The sequence below is a fragment of the Alligator mississippiensis genome, chromosome 10 (assembly GCF_030867095.1).
Source record: "Alligator mississippiensis isolate rAllMis1 chromosome 10, rAllMis1, whole genome shotgun sequence".
Lineage (NCBI taxonomy): Eukaryota > Metazoa > Chordata > Crocodylia > Alligatoridae > Alligator > Alligator mississippiensis.
Genome location: NC_081833.1, coordinates 50,174,456 through 50,183,694, shown reverse-complemented (window position 1 = coordinate 50,183,694; position 9,239 = coordinate 50,174,456). Strand labels below are relative to the sequence as shown.

Below are 9,239 nucleotides of genomic sequence, written 5' to 3'. Positions count from 1 at the left end.
TTAGTCCTTGAAAATGCTAATTGTCAAGCCAGCATTTACAGAGGAAGTTGTAAAATGAGATGTTATTATCAACTGTTTTTGCCCTGAGTGGTCTGCAAAAGGATACAACCAACCACAAAGAACAGTCCTCTATTAAAAGCTACATGCATCATTGTAGGTACCAGTAAATACAGCAGATTAAATAATTTGCCTGAATAACATATAGTCTTTAATCTCATGGATAGGCCACAATTTGCTTCATTTAACACTCTTATGGACAAAAATTCCAACTAGTAAAAATGGGATGACAAGCAGACCATGTCTACTTGACAATTTTAAAACCAAAAAAGGTCTACACAAGTTTCTTCCACTATAGTAGTGTATTGACAATATAAGCTACTGATTATGGATTCCACACTATGTCAGTGTTAATTCAATGAGTCACATATTTTAAGATGAGAAATTATTATGATAATGTAACCAGATCTCATGAATGACAAAGGCCATGAAACCTGACTGAAGTAAATAGAATAGCTAATAAACAGACAGCACCTCTCATATGATGGAGAACCCACCACCATGGATTTGTAAATTGTTTCAATGCTTATTTAGTGCTACTGTTAAAAACTGTGCCTTGTTCTCCCTTGAATTTCTGTAACTTCAGTTTCCAGACATTGTCTTTTCAAATCCCTATAGTCGGGGGGGGGGGGGGAAGGGGGGTAGTTATAGGGTCTTTTAACAATAATCTCTTTCCCCTACTTAGTAACCTATAAATATGATCAAGTCTTAAGTTCTCTTTGAAAAGCTAAGTACAGTAAAAGTTCTGTTATCCGGCATTTTACAAGCTGGCATGCGCCACTAACCGGCATGCTGGCTTGTAAGATAAAGTGAAACAGGAAGTGCCCACCATGGCACTTTCAGTTTTTCTGATCCCCCATGGTTCAGGGCAAAGCAGCCTGTGCTGCCGAGCCCCCACGGTCCAGGGGCATAACAGGGTGTGTGGGGCTGTGTGGGACCCGCCTCCCTGACCTGTGGGGCCTGTGGGAGGGGTGAAGGGATGCCCCAGATGCAGTGTGAGAAGCAGCGGCCGGGGGTGCTCAATTAACTGGTATATATTGTTATCCGGCATCCGCCGTTCCCAGAGGATGCCAGATAACAGAGCTTTTACTGTAGATAGAATTTCTAAAAGTTTCTCTGCGAGACATTTTCCATACCCGGAAACTTTCTTATGGCCCTTTGCACTTAAAGTGCAAAGACCAAAATGATATATTCTTGTACAGTATCCAATAATTGTGTCAGTTCTCAGCATAAGTATGCACTGGAAACTCACGTTCGTTCAGTGATGCCTACAAGTCCTTCAATGACCTCCAGCAATAGTAGTTTGTATTGCTGTCATTCCTAGAAGAGAGAAGATGGAATTCCAACTTGGAGGCACATAGGCAGTTATGTTTAGACTGTAAGTATCAGGGTCCCCACCTCTAACTAAGAGAACTCTCACAGTCCTGGGTAAAATCCAGTGGCGGCATAGACAGACTGAGCCTTTACAATAATAGTTATAAATGGATATAAATGAGCAGCGCAATATAATCTGAAGTTGATCTAAACAGCTGAGACTACCTTTGGTATGGGGGAGCTTTCAGCTAGGACACAGACTGCATACTACCTTGAGTAAAAAGCGTGTGTCAGGAATCATAACTTATGCCATGGTTGAAGTTTAGCATGACAAAATAAGGCTTTGGTTGCCATTTCACTCTGCACTGCTTGTGCAGAGTACAAAACCTGAGTCTTCATGATTAATATGACATATGCTTTCCAAAAGTGTGACTGTACTCTTTATACTGTGACTTGGAATAAAGAGGGTTTTTTTAAGTTGGATACAGCAACAGAGAGATAAAAATATATTACATAAAGTGAAATCCAAGAAAGAGAAAGCTCAAATTTCAGTACTAGGTGATATGTAATGTAGGGAGGTGACAAAAATGACAGAAGAATTAGTCTCAACCCAGGTTTTAGGAAAGCAGAAAGATTTCAGTGGGAGTTCTGAGAAAGAAAGTGGGAATCAGGATCTCTTAATGACTGTATTCCAGATACAGTACTAGTTAGGGTGGTTTCTAGACCAAGAGTATGTTGGTGAAAAGTTCATATAGTTCAGGCTGAAAAATATTATTGCTTGCTCTCGTGTTTAGTTTTGTGGCATGCCAGGTTGAGAACCGTAACCATAAACTAATATAGCTATCCGGATATTTGATACATCACCTAAATTAAATAGTGATTATTTATTAATATATTTTGTTCATTACTGTAAATGTTTCTAGTCATTTAATTTTTTATTTTTCCAACAGAGGTTTATCTTACCTGAAAGTTTTACAGTGCTTGTCTGTTACTGGCCCGTTTGTAATATTGTTGGCTTTATGTGGGCTTTAACTGTTTTCACTTTCTCATACCCTATAGAGCAGAGGTTCTATTCCCTTAATTATATTTAGATATCCCCATTTGTCTTTCAGCTGCAATGTCCTAGTCACTCTTCCCTTTGAAGATCTAGCAATTCCTGCACACTATTAAGAAACAGAGAATGCAAACGCAAGGATGCTAAAAGGATGGGCAGGATGTATAATTATCTGCTTCCTGGAAAACAAGAGAATAACCAAGATCTGAAAGCATATGCAACCAAAATTAGGGGATTCAATTATTAGAAATGAAACACGAAGAATGAAATATCACGATAAATCAAGAAACAGAAGCTATTTTATTTTATATTTAAATTAAAAAACATAGATCCTGTTCCCAGTGAAGTAAGTGACAAAACATTCATTAAATTCAGTGATGCAGGATTAGACCCTCCAACAGGTTTTTAAGGCATAGCATGTTAATTGCATGGATCTTTTCCGTGTATTACCAAATACATTCTCTTTTTAATAGAGTTCCTAATTAGTGGTGTATGAAACTAAATATATGCAGGAATCACATTCTGAAAGTGAGGAAATGTTTAATCGTTTCAGGAGGATTTCTATACAGATTCTTTAGTTTCACCTCCCTGAATTTAACACTGAATTTTGTCAGTTTATAAATTTACACTATAGCCTAGCAATAGAAAAAAGGGAAATAGGAAAAAAAAAATCAAACCTTAAAGGCATTTTACCACGTAGACACTGAAAAATAAAGACCATTAGCAAAAAAGTATAATTAAATTAAAATGCCAGCTTGCCAAAGAAGCTCAGTAAATGGGAAATATATCAAACTGTGATAATACAAATGGGCTATTTCTCAAGGTGTGGGAAAGTCAATGAAATAAACTCTGATAATTTGCTGACTTCTTTTCCTGAAGGTAGAGTAATGACTTAAAAAAGGGAAACTGCATCATAACAAACACAATGATACATTATGAACACAACTGCTATTCAAATTAACATCACTATACCATGCTACCTTAAGTATATACAAACTTTTATTTCTAAAAAAATGTTTCTTGTGAATGACGCAACATGATCCAAAGCCTGCAAGCAATGCTGGGTTTATTTTTATTTGTATTAGTTGCTGTATGCACATTCCCTCCAATCATTTAGATTGACTTATTCTGAATGTGTGCATTGCTAGTTCATTTAAAAATATACTGTTAATGACAGGGGTATTTTTTTCTCCCCCAAAACAATCTTATAGGACTATAGTCTTTGTAGAATATTCAAAATTACTTTTGGCATGTAAGTTCATTTTGTTAATTCCTCTTTTAGTGTGCAAATAACCTTTGAAAACCTGACTGTAGGTGTTTATGTGTCAGGACAATATCAAAATTATCCAATTGCCAAGTTATATGTCAACACTCCCAAGGAAACTCCAAAACATAGATAGTCATTACTTTGCTGCCCCCTAGTGATAAAAACATGACAGCTCATTTATGTTTAAAATTTAATTTATGAAGTAAGTAATAGATCATATGCTAACAATTACTTCAGTGGCAGGCATCATTCTAAATGACTGTATAGTTAACATAATTTAAATGTTACATTTTGCTAATATGCAGTTTTACGAAATATATAAGCATTATAGACAAGAAAATAATTTCTAATTATAGAATGAGTTTCATTAAACAAACTTTATTTTGTGGTGACTACAACCCCAATATTTCTATTATCCAGTGTCCGAGAACCTGAAATGTGAAATTGCCTGAAAATAAATTATTAAAAAGACCACCACCACAACCAGGAAGCTGAAGAAAATACACTTGTAAAGTCTGATTCTCATCCATATACTCCAGAGGTATAATCTGCACGACCCTCTGCCTCCGGGACAGTTACACTAGACGAGGCATTTACCTGTAGGAGAAGATGGCAGCCATAGAGCTGAGCAGCTTTACATTCAAGACAGACTATGCCTGAAGTAGCTTTTCATAAAAAAGTTTCAAGAAATGAATCTCAGGGTTCATCTGGCCATGTCCCACTAAACGGCAAACCTTGCCTTCTCTGAAGGCTCTGCATCTCTTTGGACTATCAATCCTGGGCAGTTTGCACTGCAGTACCCTCATTCTGGAGTGATTTTGGCCAGAGACTTGCAAACAAGGAGGTGACAGAATGAATTAACCATTATCATTGGCCAAATCTGACAATATAAGGAGTTATTAGTAACCTGCTTTGTATGCACAGCCACACATGCTACCTGTATACATATGATATACTTGTGTCAAGATCCTTTTTATACCTACTAAAATTAATGATACATCTAAAGCTTTTATGCAAACTGTTCCAGTCAGTAAATCATCCCTACTTAGGACAGCACTAGGCAAAGTGGTTATATATTAGCATTTGGCCAAGTGAATCGGGGCTAATACCAACAACATAGAGTGTGAAAGCATGGATTGCAATCATCGTCTATACAGGCAAGATAACGATATTTAAAATTTGCAGATCATTTTATCCACAAAAATACTGCATCTACATTTAACTTATACTGAGTTTGGGACACAAATCAACAACACTAATACAATGCTGGGAAAAAGGAAGAATTTGTGTTCATGTCTTAAATTTTCATATCAGAGCAAGTAAATAGATATGGATGCTTAATGTATTCTCACAGGTAAACTTTTAGTGAAAATCCTACAAGAGTCTAACTAGGCCTTTAAAGATCTATTATTTAAGCAGTCAAATGTTTGCTTTTCAGGTATTATATGCACTTTGTTATGTGTATTATCTACCTGATATTTATCCTGATAAACCATAACAGCACCTAAAGAGTCATTATGGATTACTGTGTAAATCCTTCTTTGTTCATGAACTATTGACTCAACTGAGCATAACATCTGTAAAGGAGCCTTGGTAGGCCATCAGGTTAATCCAGGTGGAACGCTAAGGCACTGCATACCAAAATTCTTTTTAATTAAATTAAATAAGAATTTTCCTGTATAAATAGTTATACTCCAATATGATGTAATTCAACAGTGATAAAAATTGCAGTCCATATTCTCACACAGTATATTGGTTCATAGATGAATGGCATACATATTTCCTATTACAATAAAATGTAGGATAAGTAGGCATAGTAATTGGAAATAGACAAAGATTTTTTTTTCCTGTGGCTTTAAGAGATGAGATAATTAAATGGATATTGTTTTTTAAATATTTGTAAAAAAAAAAAAAAATCAATTGTAATCTATTTTGGTAAATTTAAATTGGACAAAATCTAGTATGTGAAATTACATTGTGAAATTAAGGGTGTGCTTCATCTCAACTCTTAACTACCAGAATATGTATTTGGTAATTACATTTAAAAGTAATACTACATTTAACTAAAATGAATATATATCTGTTAGACTCTTAAAACATATTCACTTCCATCAGTTACAAATAATACAGAGAAGATTGACACCTTTTATCTCTTCACTCACAACAGATGTTTTGTGATGAATGGTTTTCAGGTGATGACAGGATTGCTGAGGTGCACAGTAAGCCATTAGTCAACAAGCAGCTGTTTCTCAGCTTGTCTGCAGTATGAATTTAAATCTCTCTCACACGCAAATGGCACTGCTCAAATAGTTTAGGAACCTGAAGTAAGTATACACAGAAATCTGTTGTTAAATAGTATAATCACTAGAAAAAAACCCACAAGATATTTAATGATTTACACATATTACTAATTTATGTGTCTATGCTTAGCTTCTTAGATGTAATTAACCTTTTTTGCATAATTCAACTACAGAAAATCATCATATTGTATTCTTATTGTAAATTATCAGATCCTATCTTACAACATTTAAATGAAAATTCAACTTCTACAAGTATGATTTCTCTATATTTAACTTAGTAAACTAAATTTAACCACTGCCCCAGATTGATTTTAAATATAAAAACATCTTTAAGTCTTTTAAAGGTATTTAATTTTTGTTTAAGATGGATACATGTGATGGAAGCCCTGGACCCTCACTGGGGAGGGAAAGACGTGGGGAATTCAGATCTTTTTTACAGTCTTTTTACAGGTAATTGTTATATGAAAATGTACTGAAACAAGAATTTGGGTCAAAACCCAACTCAGAAACCACTTCTCTAAAACAACAAATAATAATTTAAAAAATATATGTAATTAATCTAATAGTATCTTCCCAAGAGGACAATTACCAAGAGGAGCAGTTCACATTTGGAGGAAATGGAAGCAATTATGGAATTAAGGACTATGAACAATTCTGTTCTTTATTTTTCAAACCGTTAACTTTTTGTGCCCGTCTCTGCTCGATGATTCACTCCTGCACTGCCTTTGCCCGGGCCACTGGTCTTGCTCTCCCTCAATTACCTTCGGGGTATCTCCCAAAGTCTCCTGCCATGACTTCAGATGGTCCTTCAGTGAAGTGGGTCCCCTTTCAGGATGCCTCCAGAGTTGTCACATGTCCTGGCGGATGTCCACGGTGCTACAACCTCCCCTACACTCTGGCCATATGCCAACCTTCGAGACAAGCCTCAGGATCTTTTGCGGCTATCCCCTGTTGATGTCTTCCTCGGTTCCTACATGTCCTCTCTCATGGACAGGCACCTCGGGCTCTGGCCTTTGGGGTTGTCCCTTTCGACACCCTGCGTCTTCTATGACAGATGCTGTTGGTTGTTGCTGCATTCTCACATAGTCTTTCGTCTTCAAATGGGGTCTCTAATTTCTCCAATCTGGTATGGTGTGCTAAGCTAAACTGCTCTAGGCAGGGAACTAAAATAGATAAGACCAAGAAAGAAAAACACAAATGGTACACTCACCACCAGAAAACCTCACGCCCCGGGAACAACCCAAAGTGAAAGAAAAAGGAACTAAAGACAAGACTGCAAGAGAAATGAGATAAAGAGAAAAAGAAAAGAGAAAAGGAGCAACCATGGGGAGAGTCCCGTGCTTCCCTCACTTCTAGTGCCCCTAGACTAGCGCGTCCCCTGGGTTGGGACCCACACCTTCACCCCAGCCAGGGTTTCTCTCATCCCCTCCAGGATCCGCCTCTGCCCTGGGGTCACAGCACCCACTGCCTCCAGCAGGAGCTCCCTCACCGGCTCTTGCCATTGCCGCTGCCAGCCTCCCTGCCAGCTCCTCTGGTCCCTGCCGGCCTCCCCCAGCACGGGGATCTCTCACAGCTCCTGCTGCCACCACTGCTGCCACCCTCACTGCCGGCCCCTTTGATTGCAGACGGTCTTCCCCAGCATGGGGATCTCCCGCAGCTCCTGCTGCCGCCGCTGCTGCCAACTGCAGCGGCTGGACGTGCTCTGCCTGGCAGTTCCCCACCACTCCTCCAGCACTCAGCATCCCCACTTCCCACGCTTTCAGGGTCGATTTTTACCTTCACCGGGTAATGCCTCTTCGTGATGTCACCCGGCTCTAGCTGGAGATGGGCACAGCTGATAAACAGCTCGGGTGGTTTTCCCTGGTGCACCTCCTTGCTTCTCCAGACCCCTGCAACAGTTGTTTTTTTTCTTCTTTTACTTTTGTCTGGGGTCTGCTTCCGGATGAGGTTTCCCCCTTGCCCAATCCTGCGTCCCTGGGATACTTTTGTTTAAAACAGGAAGTTCCTAGAGCCTCCATTTAGGAAGGAAATCATAGAAAACATCTACCAATGCATCACAAATACATTTGTAGGATTGCATGCCCATATTAAGATAGCTAAGGAAGCATTTCACAAAGGGCTGGTGTGGTAAGATGAGACTCCCTGACTGTCCACAGTGCTAGTTTCCCCACCTGCCTTTGGGCACACCACCCACCTGTCTCTCCTGCCATGCCTTGTTGATATCTAATTAGGATGTTAATTAGGCCCATTCTTGCCCTGATGCCAGGGGGCACTATCTGTGGCTTTGTTCCTCCCCTACACCACAGCCCAAGCCTCTCAGATGGCATCCAGATGACAATGCTCCTCGCTTACAGATGGACCAAGCTTAGGCATCATTGTCAGGCCTCAGATGCACACACATTCACACTGCCCTCCTCTCACTGGGGCCTTTTTCACTCCACCCCCTCTCACAGGGTCTCTTTCATGCCTCAACAACTTGTACTGCCTTACTCCCTCTTGGAGTTGGCCCCTTAGGCCATAGACTTTAGCTAGCTCATACCTTGAGTGTCAGATGTACTGCCTTTTGGGTCTCTCCCACAACCCTCACTGGGGTAGTGGCCAGCCAATTACCCATCTGGGTGAAAGCTTGCCCTGGCCCCTTCTGGGGCAACTCTATACACTCATACATACTGGGCTCCCAGCCCTCTGGTTTTCCCCTCACTGGGGCTCCTCATCTCCACCCCCTCATTGGGGGTCCATGCCGCCCCCTCACCGGGGCTCCACATCTTACACTGTCCCCTCACTGGGGCCACAGGGCTTCCCTCCCCTGTGGGGCTCAGGTGGCTATAGCACGCCTGGCCCCCACTCTCACTCCTCGGGGTCTTGCATCCTGCAGGGCTCAGGTGGCCACAGCTGCCTTTCACCAGGGTGGTATCTGGCCTGGTATTTTCTGGGGGCTCCCACACTACTGGGAGTCCCACCAGGCCATCCACTTCCAGCAGAGTGCAGTTTTAGGTCATGCCCAGGACCAGGAGGCTGCAAACTACCCCACACATCCTGCCCTTACCTCCAGGATGTTGTGTGCAGCCTTGCAGCCAGGCAATGCTTCTGCCTGGGTTGCCAGCAGCAAACTGCTCTCTTTAAATAGGCAGCCAGAGGTCTAAAATGGCCACTGCAATCAAGCACCTGCTGGCTGCATGGCTCTGCTCTTAAAGTGGCAGGCACCAACAGTGCCCTGCCACAGCTGGTATTGGATATAAAGGGAGTA

At 40.5% G+C, this 9,239-nt stretch overlaps 1 long non-coding RNA gene across 1 annotated transcript; it reads right to left on the bottom strand.

Annotated features, from left to right (window-relative positions):
- Positions 1–2,706: 2,706 nt before the first annotated feature.
- On the bottom strand, positions 2,707–8,568 carry LOC132243596 (uncharacterized). The gene is made up of 3 exons (XR_009455265.1): positions 7,769–8,568; positions 6,754–7,155; positions 2,707–6,011 (listed from the first exon to the last, which is right to left on the bottom strand). It is a non-coding gene; the product is annotated as an uncharacterized LOC132243596 (long non-coding RNA).
- Positions 8,569–9,239: the final 671 nt, after the last annotated feature.